Source organism: Ambystoma mexicanum, chromosome 8 (genome assembly GCF_040938575.1).
Source record: "Ambystoma mexicanum isolate Mex_15411 chromosome 8, UKY_AmexF1_1, whole genome shotgun sequence".
Taxonomy (NCBI): Eukaryota; Metazoa; Chordata; class Amphibia; order Caudata; family Ambystomatidae; genus Ambystoma; species Ambystoma mexicanum.
In genome coordinates this window covers 808,630,522-808,652,954 of record NC_090929.1, presented here as the reverse complement: position 1 = coordinate 808,652,954, position 22,433 = coordinate 808,630,522, and the positions used below count along the sequence as shown (strand labels likewise).

At 49.0% G+C, this 22,433-nt stretch overlaps 1 protein-coding gene across 1 annotated transcript in view; it reads right to left on the bottom strand.

Annotated features, from left to right (window-relative positions):
* The window catches only part of NDST2 (N-deacetylase and N-sulfotransferase 2), a 2,001,368-nt gene that overhangs the window by 1,007,673 nt on the left and 971,262 nt on the right, over window positions 1-22,433 (bottom strand). The gene's annotated exons all lie outside the window — the stretch shown is intronic.

Genomic DNA, 22,433 nt, shown 5'->3' with positions numbered 1-22,433 from the left:
CAGATTATTGGGGTTCAGAAACTACACTGTGAAGTTGTCACTGGTAAATCGTTTCATCGCATGCCTATGAGCGAGACGAACAAGTTACTTACCTTATCTGGTAACGTTCTTTAGATGGGATGTTCCTCCGACGTATTCCACATCTATGACAGGTAATGACCACAGCTGTGCTGCTTCGGAAATTTTTTCAGCGTAGGCGTCCTGCGTCGATGACATCGACATGTTGTCCGTCGAGGGTCGACGTCACCGGATGTTATATATAGGACGCATGGCGCCCATAGCCTCAGTTGTAGTTTTTTCCCCAGAACGTGTGGCACCAATCTCCTGCCAGTATGACTGCAGAAAGCCTTGCGGAAACGTAAGCTGCAATCGTATAAGAAATTCTTTAGAGGGGCAGGCTGGGAGGGTACGATGTGGAATACGTCGGAGGAACATCCCATCGAAAGAACTTTACCAGATAAGGTAAGTAACTTGTACTTTGAGGGGATTGTGTCCTCCGACGTATTCCACATCTATGACAGACTCCCAAAGCAGTACCAACGTATGGAGGTGGGAAAACAATTTACAAATTTAGAATATTAGAATGACCAATCAAATTGCTGAATAGAGGACTGCCTTACCAAAGGCCAAATACTGCCCATGGATGGAGTCCAAGGAATAGTGTCTCACTAAAGTATGGACAGAGGCCCATGTGGCTGCTTTGCAAATATTGCAAATCGGAACTCCCCTCTGTAGAGCAGTGGAGGCAGCCACACCCCTAGTAGAGTGAGCCCGTAAGCCTACTGGAGGGTCCTTTCCCGCCAAACGGTAACACTCAGAGATCTCGACAAGGTCTGCTTGGAAACAGCCTGACCTAACCGCCTTCCAGAATAACCAACAAAGAGCTGATCGTCCACTCTGACCCGGGACATCCGTGAGAGATAGAAACTCAAAGCTCTCCTAGGATCCAACCTATGGAGCCTCTCCTCTTCCTTACCAGGATTTGGAGGAGGATAAAACGCCGGAAGAATTACCTTCTGGCCCAAATGGAATTCCGACACAACCTTCGGAAGGAAAGAAGGCTGCACCCTAAGGACAACCCTGTCCTTATGGAACACAGTGAAGGGTGGCTTGGCGGAAAGTGCCTGCAACTCACTCACTCTGCGTGCAGAAGTAACTGCAACTAAATATACAGTATTAAAGGATAACAGTCGCAACGGACAAGAATGTAAGGGCTCAAACGGAGCTCCCATTAGGAACTTTAAAACCAAATTCAAATCCCATCCCGGCACCTGGAAAGGCGACGGTGGAAACACATTAGTTGCCCTTTTAGAAACTGTGAAATCAAAGGAATCTTAAAATAAGAACATTCTTTAGACTAGCGCTTAAATATAGACAGTGCTGCCAGGTAACCCTTAATGGTACCCACTTGCAGGCCCTTGTGGGCTAAGAAAAGCAAAAAAGAAAGAACCAAAGGAATGGAACATTGGAAAGGATCCACATTCTGTACCCTGCACCAGTGGCAGAACTTTCTCCAACGGCAACGGTACAGGGATTTTGTTGCGGGCCGTCTGGCCGATGGCAACAACTCCATCACTTTTTCGGGGAGGTCCCAATCCTTATACCTCAACCTTTCATATACCAAGCATGAAGGCTGAGAGACTTGACCTCTGGATGGAGAACCTGACCCCCCTCCCGTGAGAGCAGATTGTCTCAGTAGGGAGGACTGCGTGGAGGGCAGATGGACATGTCTAGAAGGTCTGGGTACCACGCTCTCCTGGCCCATGCCAGAGCAATGAGGATCATTCGGGAACCGAACCTCCGTAACCTCCTCAACACTTGCGGAATTACAGGGACTGGAGGAAAAGCCTACAGCAGTGGGAAGGACCACTCCACTACGAACGCGTCCCCTAAGGCTCCTCTTGGAGGAAATTCCCACCAGCAGAATCTTTCGCACTTGACACTGGTGGCGAAAAGATCCACTTGTGGGGTTCCCCAAAGGGCGAAGATCTCCAAAAGAACTTACTGAGCCAGCTCCCACTCGTGAGAGACTGTGCTCTGCCTCCGAACGACAGGACCCGAAACTAAAAATGCAAGTCGCCAATCGCGAACCTCAGGTACTTCCTGTGCTTGGGATGAATCGGCACATGAAAGTAAGCATCCTTGAGGTCGATAGACACCAACCAATCCTGAAGTTGAAGGGCCTGGAGGACTTGAGAAAGAGTGACCATCTTGAACTTGTCCTTCCTGAGGAGCTTGTTCAGCCGATGCAAGTCCATGATGGGTCTCAATCCCCCAACCTTCTTCGGGATCAAAAAATAAGGGGAATACCATCCCTTGTTCCTCTCTGCTACAGGCACCAGTTCTATGGTGCCTTTCTCCAGCAGGGATAGGATTTCTTGCGCAAGGAGCGGATCCGGACGCTTCAAAGAGAGCTTCCCCGGTGGATTGTCGTGAGGCCTCTGCCGTAAGGGAAGATAGTAGCTGTGGGCTATGATCTCCAGAACCCACACATCTGAAGTAATGGCTCGCCATTCTCCAAGATGCTGCGCAAGTCTGCCCCAACCGGCGAACCATGGGACATTGCCCTCAGACACTGCCGCAGCTGCCATGAGGCCAAGAGGCAACTGCCTGAACGGCTTTGGTACCTCAAGTACCTTGCTTTCCACCTCTGGTACTCCTATGGTGGCCCCTTTGACTGACAGCTCCTCCCGATCTACCAAATGTAGAGTAGTACCGAAAGGAACCTCCCCTCCATTGCGGTCCCCTAGGACAAAAAGGCAGAGGTTGACGGACTGCAGCACTCAAAGACTTTGCTGCAGCTTTGGAGGTCTGCAACCTCTCAAAGCTCTCGTCAGCCTTGCTGCCAAACAGATGGACACCATCAAAGGGCATGTTGATAAGCCGGGATTGCACGTCAGGAGCAAACCCCAACTTCCGCAACCACGCAAACCTGCGTATCACAGTGCTCGCAGCCATGGACCGGCTGACGCAGTCTGCCATGTCCAGACCTGACTGAACGGATTCACACATGGCATCCTTGCAGTCTTGCACGAGGGGTAGAAAACCATTCCGTTATTCCCCTTTGGGAATATGCTCAGCCGCCAAAGATGCACAATTCCACAGAGTGTGAGTGAATCTCGCCAAGGCACAAACGGAGTTGGCTGCCTTCAAAGCCATACCCCCAGAAGAAAACACCTTCTTTGCCCAACCATCAAAGCGCTTGTCGTCCCTATCAGGAGGGATGGTAGGGTACGCAGCCTGCTTTGCTGGGGCCGTAGCCGCCTGCACCGCCAAACTCTCCGGAGTACGGTGTGTCGACAATAGCAGGGGTCACTACTGGCTGGGCGGTATTTTTTCAGAAGCGACTTACCAACTGCCGGGAGACTCTCCGGAGCAGTCCGATCCGCCGCCATCCTTCTTTACAAAGCCATGTGAAATGGCAACACCAGGTCAGTGGGTGGACCTTGATCCAGGATGTCCGTCAGATCATCCTGATCAAAATCAACAGGTGGAGCAGACCACCCCAAGTATTCAGTCACCCTGGACATGAGACGCCTTCGGCATGTGTACCCGGCTCAGGCCTGCCAAACTCCACCCCCCGGAGAGGTGTCAAGACCACTGGCATCCTGCAAGGACTGACCGGGTCCTACCATCTGACTGTGACCAGACAAAAGGTCACCAGGGACATCAGGAGGCACAACCATCTCCTCATCTGACCCTTCATCCACCTCTGAAATATAATACAAAGGTTGGAACAAATCCAATCTGGGTGGAGGAACAGAGACGGCTCAAAAACAGGCCTTACTGAGATCCTTCCTCGGAGGTTCCAAGGCTCTCCGGGGCACCTCCAGCAAATCCTCCACAAACGGCGTTGAGGGAAGTAGTGTCGACGTCGACCGACACACCGATAGTGGTGCCAACCTCTTCAAGGGCGGAGCCCCGAGAGTGTCACCCGACGGACACGGCGCTGATGGCGGCGACGACTTCTTCGAAGCCGGAGCCCCAAGAGAGCCTTTCGACAGACACAGCGCCGATGGTGTCGACGCCTTCCTCGAAGGCTTCACAGGATCTGCCGGTCTCGATGGCGTCGAGGACCGGGACCTGGCACGGCTACGGCGATCTTCCTTGTCCAAGCGGGACCGCAACGGCTCCCGATGATCGTGCCGACCGCCCGAGCCCAAAGGCATGCGAGTGGTGGACCGAGCACCTTCCTTGCCGGCTTCTCTCGAAGGCATGGACGGAACAGTGCCTTTGCGATTCAAAAATCTGCATCATCTGCTGGCGGAATGCATCCCATTCGGCTGGCAACGAAGTCTTGGTGGGACAAGTCAACCGCCTTCTGGCGGAGTCTTCTGACGAGGACGGGGAAGGCGACCAGTGACGGGGCTTCTGAGAATGCCTCGAAGAGGCAGAGGAATGGTGGGAACCACTCTGAGACCGAGACCCCCTGGACTTTCGCCGACGCGGAGAGTCGCCCCTCGAGTCGTTGGTCGAAAGCCCAGCGGATTTCGACTCATGGGGCTTAGACACCCTATCTACCTTTAATTTCTTCTTCCGTTCCCACAAGGCCTTCGATGTCAGGGACTGGCAGTCATCGCAGTCGTCGGTGGCGTGGCTTTCGCCGAGGAACCAGAGGCAGATGTCTTGCGCGTCCGTGAGAGACATTTTCGAACCGCAGTCCCGACATTTTTTAAAGCCCGACTTCGGGATAGAAGACAACGAAAACATTGCTTTTGAAGTAGAAGAATCGCGCGCACCGAGATTCCGAAGCAAACACGTTTGCGTAAAAAACGGAACTGAGGCTACGGGCGCCGTGCATCCTATATATAACATCCGGTGATGTGGATCCTCGACGGAGGCCCTCGAGGGACGTGTCGACATCGACGCAGGACGCACATTTTTCCAAAGCTGCACAGCTGTGATCATTACTTGTCATAGATGTGGAATACGTCCGAGGACACAATCCCCTCAAAATAGATCACTAAATAAGTGAACATCCCTCCAGAGATGGCTCCTTTCATCCTCAAATGCTTTTCTGCCTAATTCCATCTTTTCATAAAACACCAATCTATATTCACCTTATGGCTCTTCAATAGCCTATAAAGAGAGATGATTTAGTGAGTAAGTCAGTTGTTAATGTAGGTAAAGCATTCTTTTTAGAAAGGGGTTTGCACCTTTGTGATGCTGGAAATGCATTGGAGGGACAGGACCTCCATGTCCTTGTCCTGTACTCCCTTATCATGTGTGTTCTGTATTGTTTTCTGGTGTCTCGGGAGGATAGCTTAGCGGCACCAAGCTCGCCTTGTTTGAAAGACGACACAGAGCAACATAGGTTCGAATCCCGGGTCCGTGCTTAGAAACCTCTGGGTATTAAGCACGTTATAAATAACCTATCATATCACACGAGTCCAGTGGGACCCCTGCAGCTCTTACTTTTTTTGGTTGTGGTGAACAGAGACCCTTGGGATACCCATGGGTGGTGGTACAACCCTTTACCCCTAGTGTATATTTTACACACAGAGCAGGGTATTGGCTGGTGGCAGCTCCATGCTGAAGGTGACAGGAGCTCCGAGTATCCTCCATTTTGGGATACCCAGGCCCTGCCATAGGAATCAGTGGATTTCTAATAGAAGCCAAGATTTGATTTCTATTGCCTGTTACCTTGTTTTCCCTGACTCTGTCCCTTCACCTGACTGGCTGTTGGGTGGAAGAACCATATATGGTATTGTGGGGAAGACCAGGTCAGACTGGCTGGAGCCTTCACAGTGACTATGTTGTGGGTACCCCCTTGGGGTGGTACCTGTGTGAATAGAGTGTGTGACCAATGTGTGTCTGGTTTCTGTGTGTGATACAATGAACAAGACAGCCCTGCCTGAATCGGACATGAATGCGGTGTGGTGTGCTGAAAGGCTGGGTGCTTGCCCCAATCCACATTCCTTGTTATGGGTGTCAGTGAATAGTCTGAATGCCTGTGAGCCTGCCTGCATGAATGCCCTTCTGTGTGATTGGCTGTCTGAGCATGGTTCAGGCAAAGTGAATGAGGGACAGATGTGTATATCTGTGGACCTCTCACTTACTAATTTGTTCAGAAGCTGAAGTTGAAACTTGAAGCTCATCATTGAAGCCCAGTTGGAAGAAGAATTGCTGCATTTCCTTCGACGAAATCTAAAAACTGTTGAGTGTTGAGGACTGATCGGAGAGAGGACTTGGCTAGGAGACATCACCCCGAGCTACGAAGGACCACTGTGCAAAACCTGCTGCTTGTCATCGAGGCACTCAGGAAACCAGTCCCAAAAGGCTGTCAACTGGAGAAGTCATAGAGGCCATCAAAATCTTTTGCCGGGTTTGGAAGAGTTCCGTAACTGCCGGAAGCCAGTCGAAGCATGATGCCCCGAAGCGGGGACACCTTGACCCTGTGCTGCTCGACGACCGGAGCAACGAAAGCTCCACCTTTGCCTCAGAACATTTGACAGAGGGCTCCCTTGCCATGACCGTCGACCACTTTGTACCGCCGGAGAAAGTCGAGGTCGTCAGCTACCAAGGAAGTCAGCCGGTGGATTTCCCTCCACCCAAATACGACAAAGATGTCCCGAGGACAATGACTGAGTGAAGATCCGAGGTCCAGCCCGTGGTAGAGTACGGATCGCCGGAGCTATCCCGAGGTACGTGCTGCGGCAGCAGCACAGACATGCCAGAGGACCGCCAAAGAAACTCCCAACGCCCACTGCGGGTCCTACATCCATCAATGAGTCTTCTTTGTGGCACTGAACACTCTGTATCGAGGTGGACCGCACACCTCATCTTCCCAGGACTTCTAACGATCATCGAAGAACACAACAAAGGTCGAAGCTGCCGACTCAACACCAGTGTTCCACTTTTCTTCGAGAATCTCGATGCCCTGTGGCTCCTGCTTTAAAGGGAGTCCACTCTCAAGGGAACTGTCGACGAACCGTCGAAGAAACTCTTCCATCTCAGGTACATTGGAGTGGTTGAACTTTTTGGCTAGGAAGCCAGACTTATTAAACATTAATTGACTGGGCTTGTTGATACTTTTATTACAGGCTGCCCAGGTGGGGTGATCTTCACTCAGAATTGTGTCTCTATAGCTAAAGAAAACATTCTGCCATTGTTTAACTTGACCTGCCTTCCTTCGTTATGATCTATGTTGATACACCTTGCTGAATGATTTGTATCCTACATAATAACTGTCAGCAGTTGATACATTTTAAAGGAATCTGAAGATAAGTGTGGTACTACATAGAAACGGTATATATTTGTGATATTAGAATTACCAGAGTACAAAGTGTGTTATTAATTGTGTATATACCTCTGAACCTTAGTTTATATACAGAACTGTGTTAGCACATAACAGTGTGTGGACATTTCTTTGTGGGTGCTAGGGGACTCGCTGTACTTAAGAACCAGCCTGCATCACCTCCTGAGAGCTTAAAACTTGGTTGCTCGTCCACAGCTACTATATAGAGAACCTTGGCTGGGGTTCTCTGTGCCTCTACTCTGCCGTATAGTGGGAAGAAGTACAGATACCCCCCTCCAATCTTTACAACCTTGCAAGCCACAACTTTTTTTCATGAAGTGTAGTACTCAATGCCTAATTTTTAAATACTGCATAAGATCAGACTTCTATGGGAAAATTCTCCTTTACACCTTTGAATATAATTCACCTCTCCTGTAGAGAACTACCCTATTTTCCTGAAACCACCCCCCTCCGCTTCTCAAAGCTAGGTCCCGTCATGGCAGCCATGAACATGGGGATCTAATGAATTACCGTAAGGCAGGGGGGGTGGCAATGTAAATTTTAGTGAACAGCTGGCGCCACTTCCCACCCATAGTAAAAATCACCCTTGAAGAGGAGTGACTAAACCCCCCCCCTCTTAAACTGAATGTACTGGAGACAGACCCCCTCCTCCTTAAACCAAGCGTAGAAAACTTGGTGGGGTGATTAATGTCTTCAAATGTGCAGAAAAGTAGATATAGTGCTTGCAGCAAAAGCTCTTTAAAAATCGAGCTATGGTTATAAGGTTAGAATGTTTTAAATAATAGAAGGCTTGTTAAGTAGTTCATGCTAAGTATAATGTACTAAAAAACTAGACGCGAAACGGATTAGGTGTCAAGATATGACTAGAAATAGGGTAATCCACCATTTATGATAAGGTCAGGCATTTTGTAATATGGGAAGCCATCTTGGGATTCAGGACAAAGTTAGGCACCCTAAAATGGAGATGGATGCTGTGGATTTAATTAAGTGAATTTCTGTAGAACCATGCTGAAAATGAAGAAATAATTATCTCATGCTAGTTCAATGAGAGTTCAGTAGCCAAGAACATGATGTTTGGACTCCTATCTCTAATCTTGACAGTGACGAGCCGTGGGAGCGGTGTAACAGTCAAGGGAGGAATGTGGATGACGCGTTCAGCTGGTTCAATTAGCAGGGAGGATACAGCTGATGCCGATATCTGTGTCTCTGGGACAGAAAACCATGATGCAGTTGCCAAGATTGTCTTAGGACAGACTGTTAGGCAGAAACCTGTACAGTTCCCTTAGGGACCACTGCAAAAGACTTAAGACTACAGGCGTTTGGCAGTAAACCCACTTGGTAGCAGTCTGTACCAGATTCACTTGGTAGCTGTGGCTGAGCAGTCAGACTTCCCTCAAGAAGAGTTAGGCAGTATATAGAGTATACACAATAGGTACAGGGATACAGTAGCACAAGCAAACACTGACCAGAGCTTTGGTGTAAAAGTATAGTTATTTATTTAAAGACACACTTGTAGGTTACACTAGCACAAAGAGAAAAGTAAATTTAGCACACCGTCACTATTATATATATATACAACCCTAGTTACTTATTAGACAAGTATTAATGAGAAACACCACTTATTTTCAGACAGAGGTGAGCGCTTAACATAAGATGGCACTCTAATAAGTTATTAAAAAGGGAGGGAAAAAGGCAGAGTTATGGAAGCACACAAATTTCAATACTTTTAAAAGAATCACAGTAAGGCAGGATAGACAGAGTTCTACTACCGAGCAAGGAAGTCAATTGCAAGGCCCATTCTTGGAGAGAGCAAGCAGAAGAGATCCAGGTTCACACAGTGGGGTTATGCCCAAAGAGTCTTGTAGATAGTTCGCCCACAAAGAATGTAATTACAGTCAGGAAAAGTTAGCTAGGTTGTCCCAGGCCAGCCCATGTTAGAAAGTCAAGGCTTTACTGTCACCCCAAACGATCTGTCGCAAGGGAAGCCAGGCGGGACACCGTACCTTAAGTGTGAAGGAAGCTCCAGCGGGGGCAGTTGTTCCTGGCAGCGGGTGCAAGTCGGTGTTTCGTCCAGAGGAAGAGGAGGTCTCGCCGTGGAGGAAAGATGAAGGTCGTTGCACTGCCAGGGAAAAAACCAGCCGCGGAGTTCTTCGGTTAAAAGGTACTACCCTTCTCTTCGTGGTAGTGGTAAGCCGTGGTATTCCGGTTGCCGGGGTGCTTGGCATGGGCAAGGCGGCCACGAGATGCTCCAGGAAGGTGAAAAGAAGGCAAACTGGTTATCCCCACCAGTCAAAGCAAGAAGACTCTCCGGACTGCAGATCTCCTCTGTCGTCGGAAAAAGTGGTGAGACAGTTCAGCAGGGCTCCACCGGTGGTGTCGTCGTTGCAGGTCGGCTCAGCTTCTCCCTCTTTGGATTCTTAGATCCTGTGGCGACTTCTGAAGTTCCAGTCCCCAAAGCCCTGCTTTTATGCAGCAAACCCCCATTCATTCAGCCTAGCTGTCAATCAAACATGCTAAGTGGTGAGCCGGTCACACAAGAGTGCGACTTGAGTTGCCTCGGCAACTCAGTCCAGGGTGCCTAATCCCCCTCCCACACCCCCTGTGGTACCCAGACAGAGTGGCACCACTTTTGGAGGCTTCTGTGGAGAAGCCCGCCAAAAAGTGGAACAAAGGGCTCGACTTGGGTTGGAGTCACAGAAGAGAACACAAACGCCATTTTAGAATAGAGTTCTGGCAAAAAATACCAACCGGTGAATTAATATTAAATAAATAAACCGGCGGTATGTTCGAGGCTATAGGAATTAAATAATTAAAGTTGGTAGCCTCGAACAATGGGAAAATCCCATAGAGATATATTTGCGGTCGAATATAAAAAGTAGTATCCACTGCCACCAGCCAAAACTCGATCAGGGGGGACGGAGACGTGCCCCCTCGAACAACAGACCACGGGGCAATCGAATTGCCCCGACCAGTACGTCCACAATATGATGGTTTGTACTGGTTTCTGTTCATAATTTGGGACTAGTAAAGCCAATGGTGACTTTACATGCCCTGGGAGACAATAGTCAGTCCCAGGGTATGGAGTCTATGTTTGGGGGTCGCTACGACACCCCTGGGTTACGGCAAGGAGGGTGCTGTGTAACCCACATCAAAAACACATGAGACCCTATGGAGTAAAAGACCCCATAGCCCATAAAACACATGGAAAGACAAAGGAACACCTCAAATCATGTCTAAGAGTGGGAGTAAAACTCAATCTTAGCAGGAGAAAAAAATAAACCCCAAAGAAAAAAAATCAAGCAAAGCTGCTGGGGACTCACTAGGTTTGGGAAATTAGCCTTTACAGAGAATTCTCCCTAACACAGACGTCAGTAAATGTTCCCATTTAAAGTTTAAGTACAGCATACACAATCTTATCAGTAACAGATGTGGATATGACATGGGAGCTTTTGTGAATTGGCAGCTAAGTCAGCCAACCCTAGAGGAGGAAGGGGCTTGTCTTGGAGTGCCTGAACCTATGAGAGCCTTCTGCATCATAGATGGGGAACAGAGCCAACCTAGATGTGTATTTAAGGAGGGACATTCTATGAATTTTAGAAGAGTTACAGAGATGTATGAAGTGTACCAGCCTGCTGGATAAATAAAGCCTGATGTCTTCTTGAACCAAGCCCGAGTGTCCTGTTTATTCCAGTATCTCTTCCTGACCCTAGAGATGCCAAGGCCCAGCAGATGGGTTTTGTTGGGGGGGGGGTCCCCAATACACCCTGCTAATATACATGTTGCAAACCTATCTTTCTGTCGAGCAACATAACTCCTGCAATGAAGCCCCCACTACCGTGTGGTCCATCAACACCCATATTTTGCATACGTCCTTGAGAAGCCATTTAAACTGGATACATACACAGTTGTGCAGCTAAGTAGCACCTTCTAAAATCTGGGAAAGCCAGCCCTCTTCATGGTTCATAGCTTTCAAAAATGTATTTATTTATGTTTAACAGATGGCTTCCCTCTGCCCTAGACAATAACGGTTATTAATATTAAAGGAGGTTAAACTGGATGTTGGTAGGGAGACCTTGGAAAAGAAGTTTGACCAGTGTCAAAAAGTTCAACATTGCTTATCAATGGTGAGGTTGAATAGCGCCACAGAACAGATGATGCCAGGGACAGCAGGCAGAGGATCACCTGGCTGCCCCCACCAAGTCATGAGCAGGAGGGAGGGGCTTGTCACACCGTCGCCTTCGATGCTCGTGTCCCTTAAGGGAATCTGTCATAAGGTATTGATCTGCAGACACTGCTGTGCCGAACCGCTTAGTTCCACCCATGCAGGTGTGGAAATCTAATCCAAAACCACAGTGGTAAAGAGCAGTACCCAAACAAATAGATAACTCACCAGTAAATCAGTCGCATCAAAAGGTCCCCACACACACAACCTATTACGCTAAGGGATTCCTCCATGATGGTGGGCCCAAGGTGTTGAAAGCTTACAGAGGACTATCCAGATTGAGGGGCTAGCAAATCAAAAGTCCCTTATCAAAACTGCAAGCCATCCATCCCATGAGCACGGCCCTTCAGTAGGTGGTATAAGGAGTTAGGAATGAAACCCAGACACAAGTTAGACATGGTTTTGGCCAACAACCTTTATTGATAAATAAAACGGGATTGGTAGAAAAAAAAACAGGGTTGGGAAAATACCTTGCTGTCCCTGCGCTAGAGGTGTTTCCCCACCTAAACTCAAAACTAAGGATCTGTCCGTGTCAGAATGTCCAAAACAAAACCGTTCTGTGTCTAAAGTACTATTCTGGCCCTCACATTCTAAGGATATAATGCTTAAGGTGAAAAGGATAATGCAGGGGTCCCCAACCTTGTTAGGCAGAATCCTCTGCAGTACCCTTAGGGAACACTACAGACAATTAAGTCCACAAGTGGTAGTAACATTTCACCTTTGGTACAAGCCTGTACGACGCAGTTATAGTGGTAGCAGTAGCGGAGCAGCCAGACTTATCTCAAGAGCAAATGAGCACTAATAGGGATTACACCAAGGACTACAATTACTGTGACTCAAACAAACACTGACTCAAGGTTTCAGGTTAAAAAAATATATAAGTGCATTTATTTTTAAACCATCTGTTCAAAACACTTCACTTCTATTAAACAAAACCACACTCTAAATATACCACACACAACCAATTCCCCTGGTTCAGGTCAATTCAAGGTAAGTACATTGGGATTTGACAGACAGGTGTTGTGAAACAAAAGACGTTACCGGGGTTTAAGCAGCGCTCACTTTTTGACAGTAATGACAGTTCGGTCTTGAAAAGCGTACCCACGGGAGGAATTGTAACCGTAGTCAAAACACATTTAGCACACTGAATAAAAACCAAAGAATAGGGGATAAAAATCATAGGCAATACTTTTGTCAAGGCACTCGAATCAGAGGACCTGTTCTAAGAGACAGATAAAGTCAATAGGCCTGCGCCAGTCTCAAATGGAGCAGGGCTCTGTTGTCGAGGATCACACAATTAGAACAGTTCGAGATTAACGTTGCCAGGAGTACTTGGATATTGTCAAAGGGAGGCAAAAGTTATAAGAGGAAGGAAGAAAGGACAAGCCTTCGGCAAGGAAAGGGGTGCACACCGATTCCTCAAGGTCGGACGGAGAGAACGACCGAAAGGACACAGTACCTTATTCGAATGAAGAAAGCTGGTGCCACGGCAGTTGTTCCTGGTAGTTCCTGCAGACTCACGGTTCCTGAAGCTTCAGTCGTGGGGACAAGAAGGAGGACGTCTGGAGTGATCTGCACTACCCAGGGATGAGGCCAGAAGCAGCAAAGCAACGGTGAATAAAAGGTGTGCTCCTTTCAAACAGGAGAGGGCTCTTTGGATGGCTATCCGGACCACTAAAGTTTCATGCAGCGATTTCGACCCAGGAGAGGATTCTCTGGCTGTAGAAAAGGTGAGCTGGTTGATCCCACCAGGCTCAAGGGAAGAAGACTCCGGACTGGATCTTCTCTGTCGTTGAAGGGTAGATGGCTCAGGACTGCAGCAGGGCTTCACCGGGACTCTGGAGTTGCAGCAGCTGTCTTCTCCGCTTCTCTTCGGTTCTTGTAGTCCCAGTGGCGACTCTGACTTCTAGCCCAAGAGTCCTGCCTTTTATGCCAAAATCCCCCATTCATACAGCCTCGCTGTCAATCACACAGCAGGTGGGTTGTCCAGCCCGGACAACCACCTCAGCCAATGGACACAAAGTGCGACTTGGGTCTCCAAGGAGACCCTGTGCAGGGGGTTACTAAACCCCTCCCTCACATTCAGCCCACCTAGATACCCAGACACCAAAGGAGGGCTTCTTCGCAGAAGCCCGCCAAAGAACGGCGAACAAAGAAGGCAAACCTGGTTTGTCGCGCAAAGTAAAACACAAGAAGGATGTTAACACAAAGAAATGGCAACTGAACCCGACCGGACCCAAAATAAAATATATTTGGTCAAGCAGGTTTATGTTCGAGGCCATCACAATAGCATAAAACAGGACCACGTTTATATACTATAATCGCTGTAGGAAAGTTAAGAGTAAATACCGCTGCCACCAGCCAAGTCTTAGTGTTAAGGGAGCAAAACAAGGCTCCAGGAGGTACAGACAAAAAGGGATCAGAGTTAACCCTTTCCAATACTCCATGTAAAATGGGCTGTACTGGGTCTGCAGGTTAAATGACTACATAAATTAAATGGCAACTTTACCTGTTTCTAGGGGACAGTCAGCTCCAGAAAAAATAGAGCCAGTGGGAAGTCTCAGAGACAACCCTGTGTCACTACATTGAAGGTGCTGTGTAACCCACACAAGAAGTTGGGCTCATGGAGTGCTGTGGCTCCAGAGCCCAAGATCACACAAAAAGTAGAAATACACATGGCAAAACACATGTAAGAGTGGGAAAAAGGTTCACACTCTTACCAGGTGGAAAAAATAAACCCCAGAAATCCAGCAAACGGACTCACTAGGTAAGGGAAATTAGCCATAAATGAGAATTCTCCCTAACAAACCTTTTGTGCCAATGAGCAACATTTGCACATCAAATGAAATGGTGAGCAACGTCCATCCTTCGACTGAATATATCGCTGTTCAGCTGCTGGAAGAATGATTGCAATACAAATTAGAAATGTAATAAACTTACATTTTAATTTGCAGTGCTTAACAGTTATCTAGACCACAAGAAATTCTAGTAAAAGACATTTGAAAGGCCTTTAAACTTCATTAGACACTAAGTGGTTGTTTATAAGGAAATGTTGAGGAAATTGAGTGGTCCGTAAGACATGTTCAGACAGATAGGACCAGTCAAGTTGTTCAAAGATATAGTAGGACTAAAACATTAACAGGGGATTTAGGTTCTCGAGCAAGAAACTTAACTGAGCACTGATTTTCAGGTGTACTTTGTAGTTCTGCCTGGAATTTGCCAGGATTTCTAGAGCAAATGTTGCATTCCTTTTTTTTTTAAACTTTCCAACAATGCACATCACAAGACATTCACTGTTGCGTTATTTACAAGACATACTTCCGGGGGAGCATAAGGGGGGAAGCAGGCATTACATATATTCACAGGACGGGGCTTCGTGGGTCACAGGTGCCGATATACCTATACATAAATAAAAGAGAAAACCAAGGACACTTACAGCATTATTGACACACTCTTAAGCAGTTATGCCAGAAACATAAGCCCATGCGTACTACTCATTGTTTATGGAGGGGATCCCCATTCTGGAACACCAGGTAAGCAACAAATGGGCCCCATATATCGTTCGGCCTGGCCATCATCCGCATCCCTCAACCTAATCATATCTCTGAGCCAGGTCCGAAAGTCAGGGGGGGGGGGGGGGGGGGGGGGGGCAGCCCCGTTCCATCTCATCAAGATACATCTTCTAGCCATTATCATGCATGTTGTAACCAGTTTTGGCACCCCCGGCAGCCACCCAAACATACAGCATAAAGTAACTCACATGGAAGTGTATACCACAGCATATCAGATACCGTTTCCACCACCTTCTCCCAGAACTCCCTCAACATGGGGCACGTCCACATCATATGGATAAAATCAGCAGATTCTGAACAGCATCGCGGACTGCCGCTAGCTCTAGTATGGTCAATCCCATGGATACGGTCTGGTGCCAGATAGCCCTGTGCAAGGTTTTGAATTGAATAAGCTGTTGCCGTGTATTGAATGCCCCCGGCATCCAGTAGGACACAAAAGATAATTGCGCAGCAATGAAATACAGCTTGACGTCTGGCGCTCCCACCCCACCATGCCCCCCAAGGGAGGGCTAGAGTGTCCGTACTTACACGCTGGGGCCGTGGGTGCCAAGCCAATCTGCACAATTGGGTCTGCACTTCAGCAAAGTATTTCACTCCCGGCCACACTCGGATGTTTTGAAAGATATACAGAAGTTTAGGGACTATCATCATCTTGGCTAATCCTATCCGGCCGAGTAACGACAGCACCACCGGTCCACATTAATCCTCCGGGTGTTCAAGTACATGACGTGATTGCCGGCTAGGAGTGCGTAGCGTCGCGACTCACCTGTACCCCAAGGTATTTAACCGACTCCTGCTCCCATTTATACTCCCCGATATCGCTTGGTTTAGTTGTGCCTTCATTTAGCGGAAATGGATTTAGACCGATTTATCTTAAGTGCATATACTCGCCAAAACGCTGCCACCTCCTGTGAGATCGGGCATAGATTGGACGACGGGTCTATAATATACAGAATTGCGTCATTCACGTAAGGCGATACTAACTCCCTAGTACCACCCATCGCAAGACCCCTCGCCAAGTGGCGCCCGCGTAACCTTGCTGCCGTGGCCTCTATCGCCAACACGAAAAGTAGCGGTGACAGCGGGCACCCCTGTCTGGTCCCTCGTCCCAGCAGGAAGGGTTTGGACCGTCTACCGTCCAGCCCGCTCTGTGTGTTCACGCCCGCATACAGCAACCGCACCACCACTAGGAAGTACCACGAGGCACCCACCTGTTGCAGGACCGTATACAGATAATCCCACTCAAAGGAGTCAAACGATTTCTCCATATCAAGAATTGCTGCGACTACTTGTACCTTAGGATCGATTTGGGCAGGGATAGCAATGAGCCTACGCAGATTCAAAGAGGTTGACCTCCCGGGGATGAATCCGATTGGTCTGCACAGACCACACTGGAGACATGGGGCAATAGCTGGTCCACCAGCACTTTGGTGAAAATATTCGTGTCGAGATTCAGCAAGGAGATGGGGCGGTATGATGAGCACTCTAGCGGGTCCTTCCCCGGTTTCGGTATCAGGGTGATAACCGCTGCCCTCATAGTCGGGGGAAATTGACCCATCCTCATCGCCTCCTCCCAGACCGCCAGCATGTGTTTTGCCAGTTCAGGGCCCAGCTCCTTGTACAATTTGGGGGTAATCCCATCTCTGCTGGGGTCCTTTGCCGACGGGAGGGTATGAATGGCGTGCAGGATATCCTCCTGCGTGAAAGGCACCGCTAAGGCTGCGATCGCCTCCTGCTGCAGAGTAGGCAGAGATGCCTCCTGCACATATTGCTTCAAGTCCGTGAGCGGGGTTGAGCCCCTGGACTCGTATAACCGCTCATAATATTGACGAAAAAAATGTCCAAGATGGCCTCCGGCAGGACCACCACCTCACCTTCCTCGGTTTTCACGGCAGCTATGCTCGCAACACCACTCTCCCTCCGGATCATTGCTGCTGGCCTTGCCAACCCTCTTCCCCGTAGCAGCGTGCCAGCTCCGGGCGTGCCAGTTATTTGATTTCCCAATTTGCCAGATCATTAAACCTGTCTACCGATTCCATAATACTACTCCTAAGTGAGACATCCCCCTTGGCGTCCGCCCTATTCTCAAAGCCCTTGATGTCCATTTCAGTATCTAAGAGCAGCCTTCGAATTGTCTTCAGAATTCCCAATTCTAATGAGAGGCATCCTCCTCCCAGCACAAGTTTAAACCTCTCTCACATGGAGCTCATCGACGGGACCAAACCCACTTTCTCCTGAAAAAAATGTTTGATCAGATCAAGTATTTCGCTCTTGAACACTATGTCCTGCCTCCTGCAATGCGGCCGCCCTGAACCTCCAGTTTGGACCCGCCCCCCAGATCCAGGGACCATATAATAGGCGAGTGATTGATCGGATAACGTTCTAGGGAGTAGGAAACAAACAGTGGTCATATGGACCAGAGCAAGGCTCGCCAGGACATAATCGATTCACGAGGAATCGATGGACTGTGGAATGTAATGAGAATTCCCGGCCTTCTGGTCTAAGCAACCGCCATATATCCTTCAGCTCTAGCACACTCATGCAGTTCTTTACCACCTCAGCAGCTCTTGGCTTTGACCGAGCACCCCCCGTCGACCTGTCTCTCTCCGGGTCTATAGCCAAATTAAAGTCCCCGCCCAAAAAAGGTTGGTGTGTGCATATTTCTGACAGAGTGCAGGGACTCGAAGAATGCCGGGTCATCCCCATTCAGGCCATAAATGTTAAACGTCAATGGCATGGAACCCCAACACCCTGAAACAATCACATAGCGGCCACATGGATCCACCACAGTCTCACTAGTACGAAACCCAAGTTATGTATCAAAATCATGACCCCAGCTGAGTATGTGGAGTATCACGTATAGTGATTGTACTCTCCCCAGGACTTGGCGACAGTCTCGTTACTCCTCCCTACCAGGTGAGTTTCCTGCAGGAGGGTCACCCTTGCCTCATGCCTGCTGCAATATTGTACCACCTTGCAAGCCTTGCGTGGGTTATTAAGCCCCCGGATATTCCAATTTATGACTTTACAGTTAACCATTTCTCCTGTGGGGCTGCTCCCCTCCCATTTATGTGTGTTCCCCTTCGCCCCCTCGCCTTGACAGTTCATGTACCCAAGATATGCACAGTTTTAAAATAACAAGCCCCAACCTCCCCCCCCCCCACCCAAGGACTCCAACTTTCCCCAATTTGCCCATCAGTCACACCCCCACTGCCCTCCCCAGGTAGCAGTGAATTGCCACCCCCGTCTCGACAACCTCCCCAAATTGCCTACCAATGTGGGTAACTGCCCGGGGACACCAGGCTCCACCACGATGAGGCTCATCCACTCCGAAACCTAGAGGGGAAGCGTTAAACATTGCCATTTTGACTCCTGCCTCTGGACTGACTCATTACATGGGCCCGCCTATATAAAACCCACCAGTCCGTTAAAAAGTGTGCTCGGCCACCATGTTGCACACTCAGCTTTGATGGGCATAGCATTGCATACTGAAGCCCCTTCTCTCGTAGGGCACGCTTTGCCGCCAGGAAAGAGATGGGTCTTCTGCACAGTTGGGGTAAAGTCTGGATAAAACAACACCCTGGGGTTCTCGTAGGTTAGATCACCCAGCTCCTGGGCCCTCTTAAGGATGGTGTCTCGATCCCTATAGTTCAAGAGGCGTGCTATTATCAGACGCAGGTCTGGCCCGGCCTGGGGACCACCTGTGACACCCTATGTGCCCACTCAATCAGAAACTGGGTCTACATTGTAGGCATCTGTAACACCTTCCATAAAGACCTTCATGTTTTGCTGCAGTTTTCACTCCGGGATACCCCACCACCCGAATGTTATTCCTCCGTGTTCTTGCCTCCAAATCTTCACGAATCGCTTGCATTGTTTCTCCGATGGAGTCCTCCAGAGCCCCCACCCTAGGTTCAGTCTCAGAGATCCTGCTACTCTCCTTTTCGATCCGCTCCTGCATGCAGTCAACTTTGTACGCCATGCTGTCTAGCTTTGTGTTGAGAGATGCGAAACCGGACCTCATCTCAGTCAGCACCAGTCCGAGCTCTGAGGTCGGCGTCCCCTCGGTGGACCCCAAAGGGGTCTTCCCCCCCCGTTCATGTGAGCTAGGTTTGTCCATGTTGGTACGGGGCACCTGCGTCTTCTCACCTCCTCCACCAAGACCCTCCTTCTGAGTAAAAGGCAATCGAGATTGCCGCTTGTTGCCCTTGGCCATGCGATTCTCTACCCTGACGCTTTTCAGAGCAGTCGCCGCTGTGGCACCACTCTCTGGGTCTTTCACCACTCACTGGCGGTACCAGCAGGCAGAGGAGCAGCGGTGCAATCAGGGCAGCAGGGCTCCAAGCGCACCTCCTGGCCTGCCAGAGAAGGGTGGGGCTGCCAGATACTTGTGCCAGGAGATGCGTTGCTCCACCGATCATGCCCCCTGGTGGTAGTGGCCTGTCATCCTGGGGGCCTTAGGGGTGCAAAAGTATTGTCCCTGAAGTCGGGGACGGCTGGGATCAATGGCTTTCGTATGTTCTACATGAACCCTGCGGTCTTGGGCAAGCGGGGAGCCTCACCCCCAATTCCTTCCCGCACCCGGACAGTCCTATGTGTAGTCGGAGGGGTTGTGAGTTCAGCCAACAATGGGAGTGTGCCCAGCAGGGCGCCTGTATATGGCAATGTCCTACTGTGTTGTAGTAGTCTGTATCACTTGTGCAGGACTTGCCCCACCCTGCAGTATCTACAGGGGCGCCTTTGTGGGGGGTCAACAGGCATGCAGCAGGGTCCTCGCCTGCTCCGCATACAAGGATCAGACCAGGGGTTAACACTGCCCCTCACCAGGAGCAGGTATTCCAAGGGGTCCGGAGGGGGTGGGGGGGTCCCCGCAACCGGCGAGGCATGTGTCACTCTCACAGTGTTCCGCTATTATGGTGCTCCACCACAGGGTCGCTGCTCTTGCACATTCTCCATTCCATTGCAGCCCCAAGATGGCCGCACAGTAAACTCCTGCTGTCACCCATCCCCCTGACACTGGACGGCACAGTTATATATGTGGCTCTTCTGATGCGCAGATACCTGTCCTGTTGATCTTGTCAGCCCAGGTGCGCCGCCGCCGCGCATACTCCTTAGCCTGGCAAAGATGGCTCAGTCCTCCATGGCACCCGTGCCATTGCTCTCGTTGGACATATGTGCTTTTCCCCTCAGTGGTTCAAAGCAGGTGCTCCTCCTCAGCAGGGTTATCACAGCCGACCCAAATCATCCACCTCGACGGCACTCTCTCTGAAGCTGCACGGGGCCAGCTATCAGCTGGGGCTCCCAACGGAAGTCCAGCAGGCCAGCCCCCTCAGGGATCAGGCGCCGATGGTCGCGTCAACCAGTCCCCACTCCTGCCTTTGGGGACGGCCAGCTTCGTTCCTCTCCCTCGGAGTGTGCCACCACGCTGTCCGCCCCACACTGCGCTCTGCCCTTATTGCTCAGGGCCGTGACTCTCGCCCCTTCGGTCCAGAAGCTCCCTGCCGCTTAGCCCTGGGAGCAGATCGGACTGCCCCACCAGCAGCAACAGCACTCGATCCTCCTCGTTTTTCGGTGCCTGTGCGGCCCGTTGTGCTGTGCGTGTGGTTTTCCTACTGCCTCCTCTTCCTTGCGGCGAAACTGCCTCCTTGGTCTCGTGTGGTCATCAATTTTTGCAGAAAGCTGAACGTTGCTGTCATGCAAGGGTTCCCACTATTGGATTCAGACAGTACGCGCCACTGTGTGCATTTCTGGGCTCCCCTTTCTGTCCGGTCCTCACAGAGCTCAAATCAAGGCGGCCATCTTGGTTGCGGGCTCTCTAGCACCCCCAAAATGTTGCATTCCTAAGCATACAAGACCAGTAATACTGTTCCTCAATCAATGGTTGACTGTTTTTTGTTCTTGCGGAATGTTAAGAAATGTTTCATTTCTGATTGTACAGATAGTGATCACTATCCGCAAGTTAATTTTCCAAAGACCTGGGGTAGGCACCATGAAGATGTCTGACAAGAAGAGGGGCTAGTTGGCAATGACCAAGCTCGACAAGGAGACATTGGAAAGTATTACTAATTCAAAAGAAATTAAAAGATATTCTCTTAAAACTGTTAAAGAGTTCAGTGGGAACCAAGGAAAGTGTCTGTCTGTTTGAGTCTTCAGTTGAAACTGTCTGGGACAGAGCTATTGGCAAACAGCATCCCCATTTCAGGAGTTCCATGTTATACAATGGGATTCCCCATGGTTCGATGTAGACTCTCGAAATTTAAATTGAATCATGATTTAATGAGTGGTGTGTACACAACTGGCCAAATTAATAGTTTCAAAGGGGCATGTACAAATTGCTAGAAGACAAAACAAATGGATTGAGAAACAATGGGAGCTTTTAGCGAGGGATGCGTTTTCTAATGACACCATAATTGTATGTTTAATGCAATTGCCGAGACAGGCATTATGCCATCTCCTTGGACAAGTAGTCCTTGGACCCTTACGGTTATAGGCCAATTGCCTTACTGGACATTGCTAGTACGATATTCTCCAAATATTTGTTGCTCAGCTTGGAGGAGTAACAATATATTAAAGCCCTCCCAAGCAGGTTCCAGGGGAGGGCTTATCACAGTACACCACTGCCTCAATCCGACCAACATCATGGAGAAATACGATTGAGTAGTTTTATTTATTTTGTCATTTGTATAGCGCATAAAACACAGAGGCATCCAGTTGCTTTTTACTTAAGAGATTGGTTACATTTGTTTCTTACAATGAAGGCAGGTCACAGCCCGTTAGGGAGAATTTTCAGAAATGTGCTAATTCCATTCCACCTTACAGACCACCAGCAATTTTGCAGGACTTTAGGACTTTTAATTTTTAACCTGGAGAGAGTGAGACCTTTTTCCCACTCTTCTCATGTCATTTTCTGTGATTTGGACTATGTTTTTCTTTTGACTTTGGAGTCTGACAAACTCCATAGGCATCATCTTTACATTGTGACACAAAGCACCTTGAGTGCAGTGACACAGTTAAGTCTCTTAGATTTCCCAAAGGTTTCAATACCTTCTTTTGGTAAAACTACGGTTTCCAAGAGCAGTGAAGTGAAATTTACTTTACTTACATTTTGTAACTTTCTAGACCCAGCACACACCATCTTACCATAGGGTTTTGGAGGGGTTACTTATTATCCCCTTTGTCTAGTTTATCATGTAACATTTCTTGTTACTCTTTCTACAATTAAAGGCTGGTGGCAGTGGTTTACCTTTTACTACCATTGTGTGTGTTTACTGCGGGCTGTGTTTGCAGCTGCGGTAAGGCACCCAAGGGTGCCCATTTTTGCAAATTGGCCCTAGTCTTGTTTTTTCACCATTTCTTGTTGGAAAGGTCCTTCTTGAGATTT